The sequence below is a fragment of the Lepus europaeus genome, chromosome 7 (genome assembly GCF_033115175.1).
Source record: "Lepus europaeus isolate LE1 chromosome 7, mLepTim1.pri, whole genome shotgun sequence".
NCBI lineage: Eukaryota > Metazoa > Chordata > Mammalia > Lagomorpha > Leporidae > Lepus > Lepus europaeus.
In genome coordinates, this window is record NC_084833.1 from 12,752,446 (window position 1) to 12,777,363 (window position 24,918).

The 24,918-nt window shown below is 38.9% G+C and overlaps 1 long non-coding RNA gene across 1 annotated transcript; it reads right to left on the minus strand.

Annotated features, from left to right (window-relative positions):
* Nucleotides 1-413: 413 nt before the first annotated feature.
* LOC133764199 (uncharacterized) lies at nucleotides 414-24,898 on the minus strand. The gene is made up of 3 exons (XR_009866437.1): nucleotides 24,835-24,898; nucleotides 10,851-11,034; nucleotides 414-1,190 (listed from the first exon to the last, which is right to left on the minus strand). It is a non-coding gene; the product is annotated as an uncharacterized LOC133764199 (long non-coding RNA).
* Nucleotides 24,899-24,918: the final 20 nt, after the last annotated feature.

The following is a 24,918-nucleotide window of genomic DNA, read 5'->3' on the forward strand; positions in this document are numbered from 1 at the left end:
ACAGAAAGATGTCATAGGTGAGGCTTTATTGACTAGGTGATGTTTTCATTTTATTCCTTGTCTGTTGGCTTCTAGTCAAAGATTTAAAAGCTATATACTATTTTTTTGTGTTCAGCTTATTTCACTTAACGTGATGTCTTACAGTTGCATCCATTTTGATGATAATGGTAGAATTTGTCTTGTTAGAAGTTTAATAATATTCCATTGTGTGTCTGCACACACACACAGAATTTTAAGTCACCATTCTTTAAACTAGAAATATACTCTTATTTCTCCTGTTCTACAGGTGATGGGACTTTCAGAGAGGTGTCTGTAACACAACTAGCAAAATCCACAAAGCCAACTGAACTTGAATTCAACTCAGATATGGATTTTTTCAGTCTCATGACTTAATCCTTGTCTCTAAACTGGAGATACCAATGCTCACTTTGTAAGGTTGTGTCTGAGAATGACCTTCAGTAACAGGGGAAGTGCTTCCACGTAGTTGGCACGCAGCAATAATGAATCCCCTCCCTGGTTCTGGTGAGACAGTTTTTACTAATGGATTTCTGGGCTTTTGTTTTTAAGTGACTATTCTGGTATCCCATTAGACTTCTTTCAGCTCCTGCGGCTGACTGCTGCCACCTCTGTTTGTTCTTCAATCTGCTATCACCAGCTTTGTCTTCCTCCCCTCGGTCTCCCTCTCCTGTTCCTCCTTCCTTCCCCTCCCCTCCCTCCTGCCTCCTTTCTTCCCGGCTCACCTGCCCTTACCCTGATGTGTCCTATGCTTTTTACAGACAGTGTGAGCATGTGGAGCTCATCTGAGCGGCCAACTACTGAGTGTCCTTACAATAACCCAGATTTTCTTTTACCCTTGGGCTGTATGGAGCTGACCGTCCCCAACCATCTTTGTGTGCCTACCTGTTTCTGAGGCCGGACAATGACTGTGTGGTACTCAGGCCAGGACTCTACCAGCACCTCCATGTTGAAGGGGTTCCCATGGTTGATGTGATACATAGAGCCATACACCTGAAGGAGGAACAGAGGGACTGGCAGAGGCTGGGAGGGTTGCATTGCTGTCCTCAGAGATGGAAGCCTCGATGTGATGAGGAAGGGAGAAACGGAGACCAAGAGAGGGTTCTGGGGCCACGTGAGTGATAGCAATGGGATGAGTAGTGTCTCCAGGATCATATGGCTGGAGGTAAAGTCACCTGCAAGCAAGCAGAACTCACAGATATCCTTATAACAAACAGGCAGGGCTCACTACCTGGGCACTTGCTAGACTCCTAGCACTTAACATTGTATGGATTTATTTAATATTCACAAAACGTGATGAGGAAGGTTCTAATACTATTCTCTACTCAAAGATGAAGAGACCAAGGCACCAACATGTTATGAACATACCCAAAGCCACCCAAAGAAGACAATGTCAGACTTGGAATGCACACCCATTTAGACTGGCTCCAGCCACCATTCTCCATTGTCTTTCCAAATCAATGACAAAACCTGCAGATTGGGCCCAGCTGCCTGTTCCTGAGAAGCAGCAGATGCTCCAGATGTGTGGTCTCCACCCCCAATTCAACCTCACTTGTGGCTCAAACCTCTGCAGAAAGTCAACAAGGAGGGACCGGAATTAGGAGCCCCTGCTGTTTTGTCATCCTCAACACCCCCACTCCCACAGCCTGCTGTCCCCTCATCTTCAGGGATTCAGGGATGTTCCTGGCCAAGGATTTGTACAGGGTCAGCAGATTCTTGGGATTGTGTAGCAGCAGCATTTTGTATATGTGGTAATGTACGTTAGTCCTTGAACTTCTCAAGAAAAAACTAAAAAGATAAGAAGTTGAGGGATAGTGTTAGGTCACCAAAGGCATTAAAAATGCACTTTAAAAATAAATATCCATTTTGGTAACACTTATCATCCTTATTCTGGGGACACTGAAGCGCAGAGAAATTTTGCAAATTCCTCATGTTCTTCCAGAACTAAGTGGCAGTGTCACATTTTTTTTTTTTTTTTAAGATTTGCTTGAAAGAGTAAGAGAAAGAGAGAGAGACAGAAAGAGAAATCTATCTACTAGTTCACTCCCCAAATGGCCGCAGCAGCTGGGGCTGGGCCAGAGTGAAGAAGCCAGGAGTTTCATCAGGTCTCTCACGTGGGTGCAGGGACACAGGACTTGGGCCATCTTCTGCTGCTTTCCAAGGTACATTAGCAGGGAGCTGGATTGGAAGCCTAGTAGTTGGGACTTGAACCGATGCCCATATAAGATGCCGGCATTACAGGTAGCAGCCTCACCCAGGAAGCCACAATGTCGGCCCTAGAGTCAGATTTTTGAAACCACATATGAATGAATCCAAAACCTATGGCCTTCCTCTCCAATAGTTATCCCATAATCTTCTCAGTGTTCTGTCAATCATCTGTTTTCCAGCTCATCTTTATTTTTTTTTCTATTGTCATTTAATTATATGACTAATTAAACATAATCAAGAATGGGTTTAGGATCCTCTCCTGATCACAAAAGGATGCTGACCTGTCACATGAGCTTTCTAGTAGATTTGCATCATTGTTTTTTTTTTTTTATTAAACTTTTATTTAATGAATATAAATTTCCAAAGTATAGCTTATGGGTTACAATGGTTTCCCCCCTCCCATAACTTCCCTCCCGCCCACAACCCTCCCCCCTCCCGCTCCCTCTCCCCTTCCATTCATGTAAAGATTCATTTTCAATTCTCTTTGTATACAGAAGATCAGTTTAGTATATACTAGGTAAAGATTTCAACATTTTGCCCATATAGCAACATCAAGTGAAAAAACTACCATTGAATTACTAATTATAGCATTAAATAGCAATGTACAGCACATTAAAGACAGAGATCCTACATATTTTTTTTTCAAAATAATTAATTTTCTATGCCATTTCCATTTTAACACCAGGTTGTTTTGTTTTTTTTTTTTTTCATTTCCAATTCTCTTTATATACAGAAGATCACTTCAGTATATAATTAGCAAAGACCTCATCAGTCTGCGCCCACACAGAAACGCAAAGTATAAAAATACTGTTTCAGTACCAGTCCTAGCATCACTTGGCTTTAGACGACACATTAGGGACAGATCCCGCATGGGGTGTAAGTACACAGTGACTCCTGTTGCTGACTTAACAATTTGACACTCCTGTTCATGGCGTCAGTAATCTCCCTGGGCTCTAGTCATGAGTTGCCAGGGCTATGGAAGCCTTTAGAGTTCACTGACTTTGATATTGTTCCGATAGGGTCATAGTCAAAGTGGAGGTTCTCTCCTCCCTTCGGAGAAGGGTACCTCCTTCTTTGAAGGCCCCGTTCTTTCCACTGGGATCTCACTCACAGAGATCATTCATTTAGGTCTTTTTTTTTTTTTCCATGATATCTTGGCTTTCCATGCCTGCTATACTCTCATGGGCTCTTCAGCCAGATCTGAATGCCTTGAGGGCTGATTCTGAGGCCGGAGTGCTGTCTAGGACATCTGCCATCCTATGAGTCTGCTGTGTATCCCACTTCCCATGTTGGATCTTTCTCTCCCTTTTTGATTCTATCAGTTAGTATTAGGAGATACTTGTCTTGTTTGTGTGATCTCTTTAACTCTTAGACCTATCGGAGCTATCAATTGTGAGCTGAAATTGATTACTTGGACTAGTGCGATGGCATTGGTACATGCCATCTTGATGGAATTGTGTTGGAATCCCCTGCACATTTCTGACTCCACCATTTACGGCCAGTCCGATTGAGCATGTTCCTAATTGTTCATTTCCTCCCTCTCTTTTTCCACTCTTAGATTTAACAGGGATCACTTTTCAGTTAAAATTTAAACACCTGAGAATAATTGTGTGTTAATTACTGAGTTCAACCAATAGTACTAGAACAACAACAACAACAACAAATACTAAAAAGGATAGAGTATTACATTGTACATCTAAAGTCAGGACAGGAGCTGATCAGTTCATTGTTGCTTATAGTGTCCATTTCACTTAACAGGTTTTCTCTTTGGCGCTCAGTTGTCACCGATCAGGGAAAACAAATGATATTTCTCTCTTTGGGACTGGCTCAATTCACTCAGCATGATGTTTTCCAGATTGCTCCATCTTGTTGCAAATGACTGGGTTTCATTGTTTCTTACTGCTGTATAGTATTCTATGGAGTACATGTCCCACAATTTCTTTATCCAGTCTACTGTTGATGGGCATTTGGGTTGGTTCCAGGTCTTAGCTATTGTGAATTGAGCTGCAATAAACATTAAGGTGCAGATGGCTTTTTTATTTGCCAAATTGAATTCCTTTGGGTAAATTCCAAGGAGTGGGATGGCTGGGTTGTATGGTAGGGTTATGTTCAGGTTTCTGAGGAATCTCCAGACAGACTTCCATAGTGGCTTAACCAGTTTGCATTCCCACCAACAGTGGGTTAGTGTCCCTTTTTCCCCACATCCTCTCCAGCATCTGTTGTTGGTAGATTTCTGAATGTGAGCTATTCTCACCGGGGTGAGATGGAACCTCATTGTGGTTTTGATTTGCATTTCTCTGATTGCTAGTGATCTTGAACATTTTTTCATGTGTCTGTTGGCCATTTGGATTTCCTCTTTCGAAAAATGTCTATTGAGGTCCTTGGCCCATCTCTTAAGTGGGTTGTTTGTTTTGTTGTTGTGGATTTTCTTGATTTCTTTGTAGATTCTGGTTATCAATCCTTTATCTGTAGTATAGTTTGCGAATATTTTTTCCCATTCTGTTGGTTGCCTCTTCACTTTCTTGACTGTTTCTTTCGAAGTACAGAAACTTCTCAATTTGATGCAATCCCAAATGTTAATTTTGGTTTTGACTGCCTGTGCTGTTGGAGTATTTTCCAGGAAGTCTTTGCCTGTGCCTATATCTTGCAGGGTTTCTCCAATGCTCTCTAATAATTTGATGGTTTCGGGTCGTAGATTTAAGTCTTTAATCCATGTTGAGTGAATTTTTGTGTAAGGTGATAGGTATGGGTCTTGCTTCAAGCTTCTGCATGTGGAAATCCAATTTTCCCAGCACCATTTATTGAATAGACTGTCCTTATTCCAGGGATTAGATTTGGATCTTTGGTCAAATATAAGTTGGCTGTAGATGTTTGGATTGATTTCTGGTGTTTCTATTCTGTTCCATTGGTCTATCCATCTGTTTCTGTACCAGTACCATGCTGTTTCGATAACAACTGCCCTGTAGTATGTCCTAAAATCAGGTATTGTGATGCCTCCGGCTTTGTTTTTGTTTTGTACAGGATTGCTTTGGCTATTCGAGGTCTTCTGTGTCTCCATATGAATTTCAGCATCATTTTTTCTAGATCTGAGAAGAAGCTCTTCGGGATCTTGATGGGTATTGCATTGAATGTATAAATTGCTTTTGGGAGAATGGACATTTTGATGATATTGATTCTTCCAATCCATGAGCATGGAAGATTTCTCCATTTTTTGGTATCCTCTTCTATTTCTTTCTGTAAGGTTTTGTAGTTTTCATCATAGAGATCTTTAACGTCCTTGGTTAAGTTTATTCCAAGGTATTTGATTGTTTTTGTAGCTATTGTGAATGGGATTGATTTTAGAAGTTCTTCCTCAGCCGTGGCATTGCCTGTGTATACAAAGGCTGTTGATTTTTGTGCATTGATTTTATATCCTGCTACTTTGCCAAACTCTTCGATGAGTTCCAGCAGTCTCTTAGTAGAGTTCTTTGGGTCCCCTAAATAAAGAATCATATCATCTGCAAAGAGGGATAGTTTGAGTTCGTCCTTCCCGATTTGTATCCCTTTAATTTCTTTTTCTTGCCTAATAGCTCTGGCCAAAACTTCCAGAACTATATTGAATAGCAGTGGTGAGAGAGGGCATCCCTGTCTGGTACCAGATTTCAGTGGAAATGCTTCCAACTTTTCCCCATTCAATAGGATGTTGGCCGTGGGTTTTTCATATATTGCTTTGATTGTATTAAGGAATGTTCCTTCCATACCCAGTTTGCTTAGAGTTTTCATCATGAAAGGGTGTTGTATTTTATCAAATGCTTTCTCTGCGTCTATTGAGAGAATCATATGGTTTTTCTTCTGCAGTCTGTTAATGTAGTGTATTACATTGATTGTTTTGCGAATGTTGAACCATCCCTGCATACCAGGGATGAATCCCACTTGGTCTGGGTGGATGATCTTTCTGATGTGTTGTTGCATTCTATTGGCCAGAATTTTATTGAGAATTTTTGCATCTATGTTCATCAGGGATATTGGTCTGTAATTTTCTTTCAATGTTGCGTCTCTTTCTGGCTTAGGAATTAAGGTGATGGTGGCTTCATAGAAAGAATTTGGGAGGATTCCCTCTTTTTCGATTGCTCTGAATAGTTTGAGAAGAATTGGAGTTAGTTCTTCTCTAAATGTCTGGTAGAACTCAGCAGTGAATCCGTCTGGCCCTGGGCTTTTCTTTGTTGGGAGGGCCTTTATTACTGTTTCAATTTCTGTGTCAGTTATTGGTCTGTTTAGGTTTTCTATGTCTTCCTGGCTCAATTTAGGGAGGTTGTATGTGTCCAAGAATCTGTCCATTTCTGATAGATTTCCCTGTTTGCTGGCATACAAGTCCTTGTAGTAATTTCTGATGATTCTTTTTATTTCTGTGGCGTCTGTTGTTACGTTTCCCATTTCATCTCTGATCCTATTGATTTGGGTCTTTTCTCTTCTTTTTTTAGTTAGTTGGGCCAATGGGGTGTCAATTTTGTTTATTTTTTCAAAAAACCAGCTCCTCGTTTGGCTGATTTTTTGTAATGTTTTTTTGGATTCAATCCTGTTGATTTCTTCTCTGATTTTAATTATTTCTCTTCTCCTACTGGGTTTGGGTTTGGTTTGCTGCAGATTTTCTAGATCCTTGAGATGGCTTGAACAGCTCATCTTTAGAAGTTTGACTCCAGTTTTACAGCAGCCCCAGCAGGACCTCCAATCCTACGGCTTTTTCTTCCTCTGTCACCAATTCATATCCTATACTCTCTTTTTCATAAGTGTAAATGTTGAGAACCGTTGAAGTCATTTCATCTACATTCAACCCTCTTGAATCTATTTCAAATTATTGTCATCTTGCATGGAACAACCACAAACATGGTCAAGTTCAACTTTCCACCTACACTGCACCTGTACTGTTGCACAGGGCCTGCACCTGTACTGTTGTCTGTGACCAAAAAGAAAAAGCACACATTGGTGTGGGAGTTATGGTAGAGTGGGTTAAGCCACCATTTGGTACACCTGCATCCTATATTGGAGTGCCAGATGAAGTGATTCAAGTCCCAGCTACAACTACTCTGGTTTTGATCTAGCTTTCTGCTAATGTGCTTGGGAAACCAGCAGAAGATGGCCCAAGTACTTGGATACCTGCCACCCATGTGGGAGACTCAGATGAAATCCCAGGACACTGGCTTTGGCCTGGCTCAGTTCAGGCTTCTATGGACATTTGGGGCAATCCCTCAACCCTATCTCTGTCTCTCTTTCTCTCTCTGTCTTCAAAATAAATAAAAATAGAATTTTTTTCTTAAAAAATACACGTATTCATGTTGACTGATCTTAGTTCAGGTTTGTGACTATACCTCTGTTGGGCTCTTGTGGCTGTCAGAAAATCCTATTATCTTTCCTCAGTCTATTTGCTCTCCTACCGACTTAGACAATGATGCCACCACCCCTTTCTCCTTAAACGCATATTTCTTTCTCATATTCACTCTCTATACATGATATTACTTCCGATTTCATTGAGAAAATTTAAATAGAACTTCCTTAGACTGCCTCTGCGATGACTTTTTATTTATCACATCTTCAACCCACAAAATCTCCCTTCTATCCTGTTAGTATTGATGAGCAATTCATTAACTTATCCAAAGCCAATTCCTCCATTCTAGTACTACATTGCATTCCTTTTTGTCCTCTGAAGGATATGATTTTTAGCAAGTATCACATTTTTGTTTGCATCAAATTTTTCTAGGCAGTGTAGATACGATGCTACTTTTTCTTTTATACAGAAATAAAACATTCTCTTGTTCACAGCTTCTTATTCCAGTTACTCCCCCACTTTTTGTCCCCTTTGCATAAAAATTCACTGAAAATATTGTCTATGTTCATTATATCCAATCCTTCCTAATGTCTAATGGGGTTTTGCTGGCACCATTCTACTGAAACTCTCTTGCTAAGGTCATCAGTGATCTCCATGTTATTAAAGACAATGGTCAATTCTTGTTCCTCATCTTACTTGATCTTTCTGAAGCCTTTGACATAGTTGATCATTTTTTATGTATTTTCTTCATTTTACTTCCAAGATAATACACCACCAGTTTCCCTCTAAACTTACTGATCACTCATTCTCAGTGGACCCCTCCCTTCTCCCAAATTTCTTAATGTTGGGTCATTTCAGAGCTCAATTCTTGGTCCTCATTTCTGACTATATTTCTTTCCCTGGTGATCTTACCAAGCTCCATGGCTTTATATAATGCCTTCAAATATTATGTGAGAGGTCAGTACATATAATATATGCAGTCATATATTAAGGCATTGAAGGCTGAAAGAAGGTCCAAAAGTCCATGTGTGTTGTATTCAATACTACTTTATTTCACAAAGATCTGACTTCTGGCTGCACATTGTATCTGTTTCTGTAATAATTATGCCACTTTTTTCTCTTCTATATTTAAATATCCCCCTGCCCTCCTCTTACAAAGTTACTTGGGATTATACTTTAGGGTTCACCTAGATGATACAGGATATTCTCCTCATCGAAGATTCTCAACTTGATCACATTTGTAAAGTCATTTTTTACCATATAACACAACATTCAAAACATCTACAGATCTGAATCTGGATGTCTTGGGGGGGTCATTATTTAGACTACTATATATGAATATCAAGTGTAGGTTTTTCCATGAGCAAACTTAACTCATACTCTCAGACTTTACATGTTCTCAGTCCAAGAATTGTATTTCTATATTCCAGATCTAAACTCTTGGAAGAGAAATTTATCCTAACTTGAAAATTTAATTATCTAAAATCCTATCAAATATGCCTTATGATCAAGAAGCTATATAGAAACTGCTAACCAGGGATACCATTGTGGCACAGTGGATTAAGCCACTACCTGTGATCCTGGCATCCCATATGGGCACTGGTTCAAGTCCTGGCTGTTCCATTTCTGATCAAGCTCCCTGCTAATGTGTCTGGGAAAACAGTTAAATATGACCAAGGTGTTTGGGCCCCTGTACACATGGGAGACCTGGATGTAGTTCTAGGCTCCTGGCTTCAGCCTAGCCTAGCCCCACCTGTTGTGGCCATTTGAGGAATGATCCTACAGATGGAATTCATTCTCTCTCTCTCCCGCCTCTTTTCTCCCCATCTCTGCCTCTCTGTCTGTAACTCTGCCTTTCAAACAAATAAATAAATCTTAAAACAATTGCTAATCAAAGAACAATCATATAAGGGTTTGGGAAGACAAGTCACCATGGATGGCATATTGTTAAATTTAGGTAAAAAGGAGCTAACATTTCATCTTCAAAATACCCTTTGTTCTTACAGTTAGGTGCCCATGTAAGCTGGTAAAGGATGATATAATCAGCCTATAAGACTTTACCACTGCATTAAACAGTCCTATTTCTCTATGATCATTTTCTTAACAGGGAAAGCTCCCTGGAACCCTGCCTGAACATGGACAGAAAATTAGGCACTTGGCTCTTCTCTTGACTCCATTTCTCACATCCTAATTTATATCCCAGGACTTAGTTCTTGTGATTGATTCCTCTGGAAGCTGTGGCACACCTTGGCTCTACAACATAAATAGTATCTTTGGTTTAAGATGGGATTAAAAGGATCACAGAGACACAATAAAGTGAATGAGAAATAACCCCATAATCACAATAACTTGCAACTAGACAATACTTCGTAAGTTTCACACAGCATTCTAAGAGCTTCTCATACTTTAATTTATTTAATGCAACCACTCTGAAAGTTAGGAATGGTTAATATAGGAGAAAAGAAGGGCCGGCGCCGTGGCTCAACAGGCTAATCCTCCACCTTGCGGCGCAGGCATACCGGGTTCTAGTCCCGGTCAGGGCACCGGATTCTGTCCCGGTTGCCCCTCTTCCAGGCCAGCTCTCTGCTGTGGCCCGGGAGTGCAGTGGAGGATGGCCCAAGTTCTTGGGCCCTGCACCCCGTGGGAGACCAGGAGAAGCACCTGGCTCCTGGCTTCGGATCAGCGCAGTGCGCCGGCCGCAGCGGCCATTGGAGGGTGAACTAACAGCAAAGGAAGACCTTTCTCTCTGTCTCTCTCTCTCACTGTCCACTCTGCCTGTCAAAAATAAAAAATATATATGTATATATATATATATATATATGAGAAAAGAAAACAGCAAAGAACATGTACAACCCTTGATACAAGGCCACCCAATTAGTAAGTGAGCAATCTAGGAACTAGGTTTAGTTCACATAGTTTTTAATGTTGTACTGTTAACCTCTGCTATAAAACTAAGGATAGATGATAAAGCCCTAATAAAAATTAGCAAGTGAGCTGAAATGAATCTCAGTTTTCTTAGCTATAATTGGTAAGAATAATTTTATTATTTTATTTTGCAGAAAGGAAAGAGAGCCCAAATAAAATGCTCACTACCGTGCATCTTGCAAGATTAGAGTGTTTACTTTTCATTTGGATCTGGAATTATAGTGACATCAAACTTTGAACTTTAGTATTCTATTGTTTGACTGTGATCCTTTACTGAAATCTCTCTACTTCTAAGAATAATTCTCAGGAAATCAATTCAATAAGATTATCTATTCTTAGCTAATGAATTCTGACATAAAAATTAACTCTAGAAACCATTGCACAAATCTCTGGTACTCACCCCAATTCCCCAGGCTATTTGCTAAAGTTATGTTGGCTAGATGACTTCTCTTAAGGGAACATCAACCCAAATGTTGAACCCAGACATACAATTTCTTCACAGGTATTTATGCTTCTGTGCACTTTTTTTAGTACCCACAATTCCATATGAAGCTCAAACTAGATGACTCAAACATTGCTCCTCTCTGGAAGACAAGATAAGAGAAACACAAAATTGCTTTGTGCTGCCTTTGGCCTTTGAACACTAACACTTATTAAGAGAAGAACATGACCAGACTCCAGAAACAATCACTTGTTGCTAAATATTTACAAAGTTGTTAGTTAAGAATATTTAGTCTCAAGTAACAATGATCAACTTGAGGTACTTTGAGCAAAAACAAAAAATTGGAAGTTAAGATAAATTAAAAAAAATATGATATAGACTACCAAAGGCAGGAATATAGATCAACCCTAGGAAGAAGGTAGACCTGAAAATGGGAAGTTGACTAAAACCATTCTTTGTCTTTGTCTTCCTTTCTCTGGAAAGACAGGCTTCAGGAATCTCTTTCCTTCTCTCTCTCTCTCTCTCTCTCTCTCTCTCTCTCTCTCTCACACACACACACACATACACACACACAGGGGGGTTCATCATCTAAGGCAGAGAAAGATCTAGTAGTTGGTGAGAAATTTCAGCAAGGCAATTGCATCAGCCTAGCCTGAGGACTTTCGTCCACTGGCTCTTGAAGATCTTCACATCTTGAATTACAGGAGACTACAGATGTACAAATGTCTTTGATGGGTTGAAATGCCTGTTTGTGGCAGGCAGAGAAAAACACAGACCACAAATATCTGTGTCTCTGTGCCTGAGCACACCAAGCAAAAGCCAGGAAGTTGGGAGGATCACAGTTATTGTACTTTTGAAATTAATATTATTTTTAGTGGAAAAATTATATTTGTATACACAACTAAAAAGCAACTACAAAGCAAAAGAAACAATTCACAAAATGAAGTGATAACCTACCGAGTGGGAGAAAATATTTGCAAATGATATATCTGATAATGAATTAATACTCAAATTTTACAATCACCTCAAGCAACGCAATGGCAAGAAAATAAACAACCTGATTTAAAAATAGAAAACTGAACTGAATAGACATTTCAGCAATGAAAACATATGGCTAAAAGTTATTTGGCCGGCGCCATGGCTCACTAGGCTAATCCTCCGCCTGCGGTGCTGGCACCCCGGGTTCTAGTCCTGGTTGGGGCGCCAGATTCTGTCCCGGTTGCTCCTCTTCCAGTCCAGCTCTCTGCTGTGGCCCGGGAAGGCAGTGGAGGATGGCCCAAGTGCTTGGGCCCCTGCACCTGCATGGGGAGACCAGGAGGAAGCACCCGGCTCCTGGCTTTGGACTGGCACAACGCCGGCCATGGCGACCATTTGGGGGGTGAACCAAAGGAAGGAAGACCTTTCTCTCTGTCTCTCTCTCTCTCTCACTGGTCTAACTCTGCTTGTCAAAAAAAAAAAAAGTTATATAAAAATGCTCAGCATGAGGCCAGCACTGTGCCTTAGCGGCTAAAGCTGCCGCCTGCAGTGCCGGCATCCCTTATGGCACCAGTTCATGTCCTGACGGCTCTATTTCTGATCCAGCTCTCTGCTATGGCCAGGGAAAGCAGCAGAAGATGGTTCAAATCCTTGACACCCTGCACCTGCATGGGAGACCTGGAAGAAGGTTCTGGCTCCTGGCTTTGGATTGGCCCAGCTCCGTCCGTTTCAGCCATCTGGGGTGTGAACCAGTGGATGGAAGACTCTCTTTCTCTCTCCTCTCTCTCTCTCTCTCTGCCTCTAACTCTCTGTAACTCTGCCTTCAAATAAATAAATAAAATCTTTAAAATAATGCTCAGCATCACTAATCATCAAAGAAATATAAAACAAAACCATAATTAGATACCACTTCACACTAATTAGAAGGGAAATTATGAAAAAGGTGAAACATAACAAATGTTGGTGAGCATATGGAGAAATAGTAACCCTTGTACATTGTTTGTGGGAATGTAAATTAATGTAGCCATGATGGAAAACAGTTTTCAGTTTCCTCAAAACATTAAGAATAAAGCTGTTACTTGATTCAGAAATATTCAGAAATAACACTACTGATTGTACATTTTTGTGTTACTTGATGATCTTTGTGTGAATTTCTTACAGCGTACTTTCACAAACCTAACTGGTATCAGTCAATAACTTTATGTAGCCACAATCAAGAGACTCTATAGATACAGATGTATGAGACTACTACTGCTGAACACAACACGTTCATTCACAATATACTTCTTTACACATAGAAGGAGTACATTTTATAATAATGATAAAAATTATAGTATAGTAAGTCCATAAGTTAGTATCATAGCAATTTACTATTAAGAATTATGCATTATTTATAATTACATGTCCTATGCTTTTCTCTGACTGGTAGCACAGATTTGTTTATACCAACATCAGCACAGACGTGAGTAACATGTTGCATTATAATGCTATGATGCCATTATGTTGCTAAGCAATAGGATTTTTTCAGCACTATTATAATTTTATCCCCCCCCCCAATTTTATATATGTGGTACATAACTGAACCAAACATTTTATGCAGTGCACAACAAAAAAACAAAGAAAATGTAGTCAGTATGTTGAAGAGCTGTCTGTACTCGTGTGTCCATTGCAGCAGTTTTTACAATAACCTATATAAGGAATCAACTTAAGTGTTCATCAATAGATGAATGGATAAAGAAAATATTATATATATACACACACATTGCATACATAAATACAATGGACTATTACATAGTTTTAAAAAGAAGAAAATTTTTGTCATTTGAGACAATACAGATGAACCTAGAGGACATTATATTAAGTGAAACAAGCTAGTATAGAAAGACAAATATTTCACAATATCACTTATGCATGGAATCTAAAAAAGGTAAACTCATAGGCCGGCGCCGTGGCTTAACAGGCTAATCCTCCGCCTTGCAGCGCCGGCACACCGGGTTCTAGTCCCGGTTGGGGCGCCGGATTCTATCCCGGTTGCCCCTCTTCCAGGCCAGCTCTCTGCTATGGCTCGGGAAGGCAGTGGAGGATGGCCCAAGTCCTTGGGCCCTGCACCCGCATGGAAGACCAGGAGAAGCACCTGGCTCCTGGCTTCGGATCGGCATGATGCGCCAGCTGCAGCGGCCATTGGAGGGTGAACCAATGGCAAAAGGAAGACCTTTCTCTCTGTCTCTCTCTCTCTCACTATCCACTCTGCCTGTCAAAAAAAAAAAAATAAATAAACTCATAGAAGTAGAGAGTAGAATAGTGGCTACCCAAGGTTGGAGGTTCAGGGAATTCAGAGATGTTGGAACACATTTTTGAAATCTATTGTATAGTATGGTGACTGATGTTAACAATTCATTGCATAGTGTAAAATCCCTAAGATAATAATTTTAAATGTTCTCACTACAATAAGCATGTCAATTAACTTTATTCAATCATTCATCACATTGTGATAAATCTGTACAATCATAATCTTCAATGAAATATTTTTAAAAGCAAAAACTGGTAAAGTACCATGCAAGATTCTTCTTTTGAGCTATACTAAGATTGGGTTAAAACTTCACCAGTGCTTAGCAAGAAGACTCCCTGAGCCCTTGGGTGTGTGGTAATTGAAATGGAATGGCCAGGAATATTTGGGTATATCCCAGATCATGCCATGTCTTGCAAACCTAGATTCCTAAGGCTATGAGTTTCTATCTGCCTGATGGGAGATATTTGAGATGTTTCCAATGGATTTCAAAGGTATCTGCCATTTCTTATGTGAGTCTTACCTGTAAATGGCAGAGAATAAATCTTGCATTTGTGCAGTTAAAATTCACCTGCAAATTCCTATGGTTTATAATGCGTTTATTTCACAAAAGGGATACAGATAGTATCATTTGACATATGCAAGAATTACATATCACAGTAAAATTTGTTACTTCCATTTTTCAAAGAGAAAGGGAAAACAATTAAATATAGAGAAAATATACAGCCAATTAAGAATTTGACTACTCAATAAATGACAGCTGTAACCCATTCTCAGATCACTTGGCAAACTATGAAACAATGCACAGAACACAGGAGGAAAGTTTTGGTAATTTATATCCCAAAGAGAAATTTTGGTGAGATAAGAAGGAAAAAAGTTGAATTGTGAGGTATTAGAAAGAGAGCATATCAGAATCATTCAAGAATTTTGGCTTTCAGAGATATAGAAAGGTCAACAAAGTTGAGGGAAGACTTTTGTTGTTGCCTGAGGCAGGGATATTTTACAATGGAAAAACAAAGCAGATGGAGAGAAAATAAAGATGCTAGAGGTAACTGCAAAGAGATGATTATCACAGAAAGAATTCACTTCAGGGCAGAGGAGCCTATGTGGACACAGGAATTTTGAGTGAGATTCAAATATATTTGCCAGCTGCATAGCCTTTGGCTAGCATTTTTGTCATTTCTATGCCCCAAGGTTCTCACATGTGAACTGGGAATTGTTTTTGGTGTGTGAGTTGCTCAACACACTGCCTCGTGAAGTGGAAACTATCACCAGTGCAAAAGCTCATTTAACAAAGCTTTGTTGCCTACCTATCACTCACCAGCAGTGTTTTAGCTTCTGGAACACAGGAGTGCACCTGCTGTCTTTTTAGATAAAGATTTTTATCTATAATCTCTTTCATCTCATTTTTTTTTTAAATCCTGGCTTTGGGATTGAAAAGGAAACACATAAACTTGGACGCATAGATTTAATGGAGAGAAGCAGCAATTATGTTACAACTCTTATCATTTCTCTGTTCTATATAGTAGATGACAGGCAATATTGACTATTATACCAACACTTATCACATCTTCACCAGGCTATATCAGAAACTGTAGGAAATCACGCATTCTTTCAGTTTCATTAGCTGGGGACAAGCCTTTTGTGATAGCTAATTTTGTATTTCAACCTGACTGGGCTACAGGTGGCCAGATACTGATAATATTATTTCTGGATACATCTGTGAGGGTGTTTCCAGGATAGATGATCTTTTGAATCAATAGACTGAATAAAGAAGATACATCTTCACCAGTGTGGGTGAGCATCATTCAATCCACTTGGGGCCAGAATAGAACAGACAGGCAGAGGAAAGGTCTCTCTCTCTCTCTCTCATTTTGAGATGGAGAACCTGCCTGCTTTTGCTGTTGGACATTGGAGTGATTGGTTCTCAGGCCTATGGAAGTGAACTGTAACTTATATTGCCAGCTTTCTCCCAGCTTGCAGATAGCATATTATGGGTCTTAATCCTCTTAATCTAATCAATCAGTCTCTCTCCACACACACACACACAAATACACACAAACACAAGTATATGTATTCAGTTTCTCTGCAAAACTCTAATACATCTTCTAAATCCAAGGTAACTGGGAAAAGAGTCTTGCATCTCATCCTCAACGTTTCTTCAAGTTGTTGTCTGTGAATGGATAGCCATATGCTATTGATGGTAAAGAGTAAAGAGTGACATTGTGTGGAGTTTATTGTTGAAATAAAACTGCAGCAAATAAATACAACATATAATTTAAAGTATGTCTTTTTTAAGTATGTTGAGGTACCTCCAAAATCATCCCAGCTGACGCATTCTTTACTAGTAGTTTTGCTTTAAAGTTGTCCAGGTGGGCCCAATATCCAGAGGTTCAAAACTGTTGAGATTATAGAAACTCCAGGAAGAAAATAAAAATGGACTTATGTCTTGAATTTATTGTTGGATAGATTGTCTCTTCCAATAGTAGAAGCCAAATGAAACAGAAACACAACCTGACTACAAGAACATTTAAAGCCAATGACTTGTCAGCTGGTGAGAGCAGAAGAAGAAACGCAGTGTAGGTGAACCAATTAGTAGGATCAAAGTGGGGCATTATGAGTCTATCAGTATTATGTAACATAATTAGCATGCACTCCTAGCATGTAGAGCAAAGAGAGACTTGGTGCAGTTATGGAAATTCAAAATGTCACGTGGACTATGGTGAAATGTTATTGTGAAAACTTCAGACAACCAGAAAATAAGGAAATATTTATGAGAAAGGGGAAAGAAAAAGAAAGATGGCTTCCCAGATGGTGAGTTCTGAGAAGACTAACAAAAAGAATACCACAAAGAAATTATGGTATTTTGAATTTTTACCTAGTGCCGATCCTTTCTCAGTTCACAGAAAATCTTTACATCTATATACATATTTGATTATTCAGACAAGGAAAGAGGCAAAGATAAATAGATGTGTTTTGGGGATACAGGTCATGGTTGTGGTGAACACTTATCATTAAGCTGGAAGAATTGGGCTGGGCTTTAATCTCTATATCTCAGGGTTCTCATTTGAGGGTTTTTTGCTTGTTTGTTTTTCAGAGTTGACCTGAGTATCAAGCAGTCTTTGCTCTAAGTCTCCCATGCAGGGTTGTTGAATAGTAACTGGAAACTTGGTCAGAGTGAATGGTATCTTAGTAACATCCAGCAGAGCATCCAATATTTCCCAGAATCCCCATAACTCCTCGATAGAATAGAGCAGTCTTGAGCAGTGAGGATGGCTCATGGCTATCCTGATCTCCACCTTGAGGGCTTCTTGGGAAGGTCAAAAGATACACAGTATTAATTTGTACTCCCACCAACAGTTTATAAAGGTTTATTTCATATCTTGGCTATTTTGAATACTGCTGAAATAAATATGGGGACAATTATATTTATTTAACATGCAGATATCCTTTTCTTTGTATATGTACCCATTAGTGGAATTTATGGATCATTTGGTTTTATAATACATTTTTGATATTTTGAGGAACTTCCATACTTTTCTTCATAGTGGCTGCAGTATTTACATTATCAACAAAAGTATATAAAATTCCCTTGCTCCATGTTCTTGCTAGCATTTATTATCTTTTGCCTTTTTGAAAATAGCCATTTTTACTAGTGTGAGGTGGTATTTTACTATGATTTTGATGTGCAACTCCTTGATGATTAGTGATATTAAGCAATATTTGATATACGTATCAGCCCCTTATATGAATTCTTTTTGAGAGGAGTCTATTCAGGTCTTCTGTTCATTTTAAGTTTGGATGATGATGATGCTTTTACTATTGAGTTGTCTTGGTTCCTTTTATGTTTAGAACATTGGCTTAATATTAGATATATAGCTTGTGAATACTTTCTTGCATTCTGTAGGTTGTCTCATCACTCTGTTGTTTCCTTTGCTATGCAGAAACTTTTTGGTTTGATATAATCCAATTTGTTTATTTTGCTTTTGTTACATGTGCTTCTAAGTTCATGTAAATAACTACTATAAAATGATTTGAATACACTTCCTATCCCTTTGTCATTTTTACGTCCTTCTTTATCTCCAAATATCCTTATATTTATGCTTTTGATGTTCCATAGGTCATGTTTTCTTTATTTCTCTTCATTCTTGTTCCTTTTCTTCTCCTTGGACTCCATGTTTCATCTAGCCTATCTTTTTTAATTTTTTTTTAAATTTATTTGAAAGAGTTACAGAGAGACAGAGAGACAGACAGAGAGAGAGAGAGAGACAGAGACAGAGACAGAGGCAGAGAGAGACAGAGAGAGGTCTTCCATTCCACTGATTTACTCCCTAAATGACCGCAATGGCCAGAGTTGAGCCAATCTGAAGCCAGGAGCCAGGAGATTCCTCTGGATCTTCTACATGGATGCAAGGGCCCAAGGACTTGGGCCATCCTCTACTGCTTTCCCAGGACACAGCAGAGAGCTGGATTAGAAATGGAGAAGCTGAGTCTCAAACCAGTGGCCATATGAGATGCCAGCACTGCAGGTTGAGGCTTTAACCCACTGTGCCACAGCTCTGGCCCCCATCATCTAGCCTATCCTTGAGTTCACTTAATTATTCTTTGATCAGCTTTGCTCTTGAGGCTCTCTGTTGCATTTTTCTTTTATTCTCTGTACTTTTCAGTTTCAGAATTTTTTTTATTTTATTTATTTATTATTTATTTATTTATTTTGTTTTTTTTTTCATAATATACTTTTTTTATTAAACTTTTATTTAATGAATATAAATTTCCAAAGTATAGCTTATGGGTTACAATGGCTTCCCCCCTCCCATAACTTCCCTCCCGCCTGCAACCCTCCCCTTTCCCGCTCCCTTTCCCCTTCCATTCATGTAAAGATTCATTTTCAATTCTCTTTGTATACAGAAGATCAGTTTAGTATATATTAGGTAAAGATTTCAACATTTTGCCCATATAGCAACATAAAGTGAAAAAACTACCATTGGATTACTAATTATAGCATTAAATAGCAATGTACAGCACATTAAAGACAGAGATCCTACATAATTTTTTTTCAAATTAATTAATTTTCTATGCCATTTCCATTTTAACACCAGGTTGTTGTTTTTTTTTTTTCCCATTTCCAATTCTCTTTATATGCAGAAGATCACTTCAGTATATAATTAGCAAAGACCTCATCAGTCTGTGCCCACACAGAAATGCAAAGTATAAAAATACTGTTTCAGTACCAGTCATAGCATCACTTGGCTTTAGACGACACATTAGGGACAGATCCCACATGGGGTGTAAGTACACAGTGACTCCTGTTGCTGACTTAACAATTTGACACTCCTGTTCATGGCGTCAGGAATCTTATAATGCAGTACATATACACAATGAATAGTATTCAATTATAAAACAGAATGAAATTCTACCACTTTCAGCAAAATCTACAAAACAGGAGGACATCATGTTGAGTGAAATAAGCCAGACCCAGAAAGACAAATATTGCATGTTATCCTTTATATGCCGGAGCTAAAATTTAAAGAACAAAGAGAAAAAGAAAGAAATGTTTGTGTGTATCAGTACTGCCACAATTACAGCTTTGTAAAACTTTGTTTTATATCTTTGTCAAACCAATGGTTAAGAATGATATACTACCATAGATTCAATGATCTGTGATTACTTTAAAATTTATTGTGCATGGGTGAAATTGTCACCTCCATTTAATTATTATTTATAGCCATTGTCTATATTCCCACTGAACTAAGGTCTTTTTGCTTTTTACTTATTAAACTTCTTATTTGATAAAATATTAAGCTTTTTTACTGTAATGTAAATTTAATATGTTATCTCAAAAACAAAAAAAAAAAAGAAGAAGGAAAAGGAAGGAAGGTAGGAGGGGAAGAGGGTAAGATAGGAAGAAAAAGATGAAGGGAATACCACTATGTTCTTAGAGTTATATACACAAACTACATTGAATCTGTTTAAGGCCAGATAAAAATTAAGATAAAAATTTAAAAAGTGTTAAATTTCTCTGATAAATTTCTGAAATAGTTTTTCTGCATTCTCTTGGAGTTTGCTGAGTTTACTCAAAATTGTCACTTTGTTTTTATTTTTTAATTTTTAAATTTATATAAAGGGAACAAATTTCATGTATTTCATACATAAAGTTTCAAAAGCACAATGATACTTTCCACCCTACTCTCCCTCATTTTGAATTCTTGGTCTGAAAGACCATGCATTTCTATGTTTGGTTAGATTATGGTTTCTTATTTGTTCTTGATTTTTATGGATTCACATTTATGTTTTTGTATTGAAAATTAGATATTTATTCCAGTCTTCCTTGTGTAGTTTAGTTTATGCTGATATTTTCTAAGTTGTGCCTGTCCAAATGTCCTGTGTAAATTGACTTGTGAGTCACTGCTACCTACTTGGCACTAGATGGTGCCCAAAGCCCAGGTTTTTAACAAGTCTCACAGGGATTCTGAGTTTGCCATGCTGGATCACCCAGATTAGCCTAGGAGTGGGGGCAGATTCCAGGAGGGAACCCAGACTATGTGGGAAGGCAGATTAGGGACTCACATCACAGAGCTCATGAAAGGCACTTCCTGTAATATGGTATGGCTGGAAAGTCTCTAATTTGGTGTCTCTTTTGTAGAGCAGCCAGAATTTTCATGCTGGCCAACATTAGCCCCAAACCAGAATTTTTCTCTGACTCACTTCAGGGCATTTAAACCTATAGGCATTCATCATGCCCACTCCAGGCTCAGACAGGAACTCTTCCTGAAAGAAAAATTTTCTGGACTTATGGGGAAGCCTGCTGCCTACCACAGTCTCACTTTTTCCAGTTTAAAAAACTATGAGTCTAGAGGGACTTTTCTGCTGAGAATTTTTCTTTTGGAGAGGGTTATGGTTAGAGAATTCTATTTTTCTTATTATCTACTAACAGTTTCTCACTGCTCCATGGTTCAAGCAATTGCCACAATCCACATTTTGAGTTCTTGGATATTGTAGCAGCTAATTTTGTCTATGATCAGTTGGCTATAAATGCATTGGTTTCCTTCTAGGGTTCTATTCTGTTCCATTGGTCTATGTGCCTATTTTTATGCCAATATCTTGCCATTTTAATTCTGTAGCTTTGTAATATATTTTAAAGTCAGGTAGTGTTCTGTTCTCTTTGCTCAAGATTACTTTGGCTGTAGGATTCTTTTGTGGTTCTACAAAGATTTGTCTACTATTTTTTCTAGTTCTGTGAAAAATGTTATTGATTTTTGATAGGGATTGAGTTGAATCTGCAAATTGCTTCAGATAGCACTGACATTTTAGTGATGTTGATGTTGAGTCTTTCAATTCATGAACACAGAATGTCTTTCCATTTCAATATGTCCACTTCACTTTCTTTAATCAATGTTTTATAGCTATATTTTAGAAATATTTCATCTCTTCAGTTAAATTTATTTTGAAATGTTTTATTTTTCTGTAAACATTGGAAATGGAATTGTTTTCTTGATTTCTTTTCTCAGATAATTCACTATTAGTGTATAACAGTGCTCCTGTATTTGTACATTGACATTGTGTCCTCAAACTTCACTGAATTCATTTATTTCTAATAGTTGGTGCAGTCATTGTGGGTTTTGGTGCAGTCTTTTGAGGTTTTTTTCTGCATAACATCATGTAATCTGCAAACAATGACAATTTTATTTCATCCTTCCAATTTGAATGCCCTTTATTTCTTTCTCTTGCCTGATTGCTCCGGCTAGGACTTCCAGCAGCTGGGACATGAACCAGCACCCATATGGGATACCAGTGTCACAGGTGGAGGTTTAGCCTACTATGCCACAGCGCCGGCTTCAAGTACACGTTTAGAATTGTTACTTCCTCTTGCTGGAGCGAACCATTTATCATCCTACAATGACTTTCTTTGTCTCATTACGGTTTCTGATTTTAAATCTAACTTATCTCATAGAATCATGGCTATACCAGCTTTCTTTTGGGTTACATTTGCTTGAACTCTCGATTTTATTCTTTCTCTTTCAGTAAATGTAATCCTCAGAGATGAGTTTCTTGTCAGCTGCATATTGTTTTTTATCCATTCATTTATTCTAATTTTTTAATTGGAGAATTGTATTTATTTAATATTAAGGCAATAATTGAAAGATAATGTCTTACTACTGTCAAGTTAATACTTGTTTTCTAGTTTTCTTGTAGTTCTTTACTTTTTTCTCTCTCTCAATTTTCCTTTGTGCTTAAGTGATTTTTTCTCTAGTTGTGTACTTTAATTTCTTTCTTCTTTTTTTTTTTGACAGGCCGAGTGGACAGTGAGAGAGAGAGAGACAGAGAGAAAGGTCTTCCTTTGCTGTTGGTTCACCCTCCAATGGCCGTCGCGGCCAGCACGCTGCTGCCGGCGCACCGCGCTGATCTGAGGCTAGGAGCCAGGTGCTTCTCCTGGTCTCCCATGGGGTGCAGGGCCCAAGCACTTGGGCCATCCTCCACTGCATTCCCTGGCCACAGCAGAGAGCCGGCCTGGAATTTTTTTTTTTTTGACAGGCAGAGTGAGAGACAGGTTCACCCCCCAATGGCCGCTGTGCTGCAGCCTGCGACCTGATCTGAAGCCAGGAGCCAGGTGCTTCTCCTGGTCTCCCATGCAGGTGCAGGGCCCATCCTCCACTGCACTTCCGGACCAGAGCAGAGAGTTGGACTGGAAGAGGAGCAACCAGGACAGAATCCTGGCTCCCAGAGAGGGACTAGAACCTGGTGTGCCGGCGCCGCAGGCGGAGGGTTAGCCTATTGAGCCATGGAGCCGGCCTTTAATTTCTTTCTTAAAATTTTTAGCAAGTTTATTTTAGATATTTGCTTTTTGTTACCATGAGAGATATGAAAACATATTTTGTTTATACTAAGCTGTTTTGAAATGATTACAATTTGTCATCAATTCTAATGATAAAAAAAAAAGCTAAGAAAGAGATAAGATATAGTAATAAGGAACTCCTCAGTTGCTCCCCATTTCTTCCCACCTTTGAAATTTTGACTGAGCCAGCAGCCAGAAACTTTAATTTGGTCCCCTACATGGGCGGTGGGACCCTAACAACCTGAGCTATCCCTTGCTGTTTTCCAGGATGTGCGCTAGCAGGAAGCTGGAACTGGGGAGTCAGGTTTTGAACCCAGGCATTCGGATATGGGATATAGGTATCCCAAGAGGCACCTTAACCTTTGTGCCGAATGCCTGCCTTGCAAGTTTGTTTTGATACTTGATATAAAAGAGGTGAGTGCTTGGGACAAATGGCTAAGATGGTTTGGGATCCCTGCATCCTATATCAGAGTGCCTGGTATCTGGTTGGCTCTGCTTTTGAATCCAGCTTACTGCTGATGTGCACCACTTTATGGCCCAAGTACTTGGATCCCTGCCACCCATGGAGGAAACTTGGATTGAGTTCCTAATTCTTGCTTTTAGCCAGGCCCAGCACTGAGTGTTGTAAGCATTTGGAAGTGAACCAATAGGTGGAAGATCCATGTCTTTTTCTGCTTATAATAAAATGAAAATAGGTAAAAAATTTTAAAAGATATTAATTTCTGTATTTAGTGGTTACTCTAATTTTTACAATACATGTTCTAAACTTATAATATTTTACCTTAAATTAATGTTAAACAACATTTAAGAATCTAGCAACAATATAATTCTGCTTGTCCCTCTGTATTACTATTACATAAATTACTTCTATATTAAACTATAACTTTACAGTACAGTTATTATATTTACATGAAATGGTCAGTTGTTTTCAAGAAATAGAAGAAAAGTGTAGTTCCAAAAATTCTTTCATTGCAGGGCAAGTCTGCTTATTTATCTGCAAATGTTTACATTTTTTTTCCATTTTGAAATGGAAGGCTTTATTATAAATATTCTGAAAGTCACTGATTATTTGTATTATTGTTTCCCTTACATAAGCATTTTTAACAAAAAAAAATTGAATTTATTCATTTGAGAGATGGGAGCTGAAGGTGATGGTGGGTCGGCAAGCAGAGAGAAAGAATTTACTGCCATATGCGGGTTCAGGATTGGGCCATACCCAGAGCTGGGAATGCAAATCAGGTTTCCAATGTGGGTGGCAGGAATTTAGTTTCTTGAGCTATCACTGTTGCCTCACAGGGTCCGAGTTAGTAGGAAGCTGGAATCGGGAGCTGGGAGTAGGTATTGAGCTGATATGGGATGCGAATGTCCCCACTGGCCACTTAACCATTAGGTGGAACTGCTGCCCCTGTAATGTGTTTTGTTCTGGTTGTTTTAAAGATCACTGTATTTTCTTTTCAACCTGCTGGGAATCCACTGTGTACTTTTTGTTGCTTTTGTTGTAAGGGAAAGAAAGGGCTTATTGGGGGAAAACCCGACAGAATGCAGGGAAGGGGCGAAGAAGGAAAAGAGAAGATGCAGAGCGTAAGAGAGAGATCGACAGAGAGAGATGCAGAGAACAGAGACAGAGGGAGAGAGAGCAGGAGATGGAGAGAAAGAGCTGAGTGTACGCTAAAAAGGTAGGATCCAAAGTCCTTTGTCTCTAACTAGGTTTTTGTTTACGATGATTAAGAAGAGTGCTCTGGTTCTAAAGATCAAGTTTAAAATATAGCTGCTTTTTTAATTAATTAATTTATTATTATTATTATTATTATTTTGCAAAAAGAGAGGCTAAAAAGGGTGTTACTTACAAAGACCAATCCTTCCCCTAGTTCTTTGCCAGCTGGTTTCACAGATCAGAGTTGCTGAGTAAGGGTAGGGCCACTGAGAGCAGA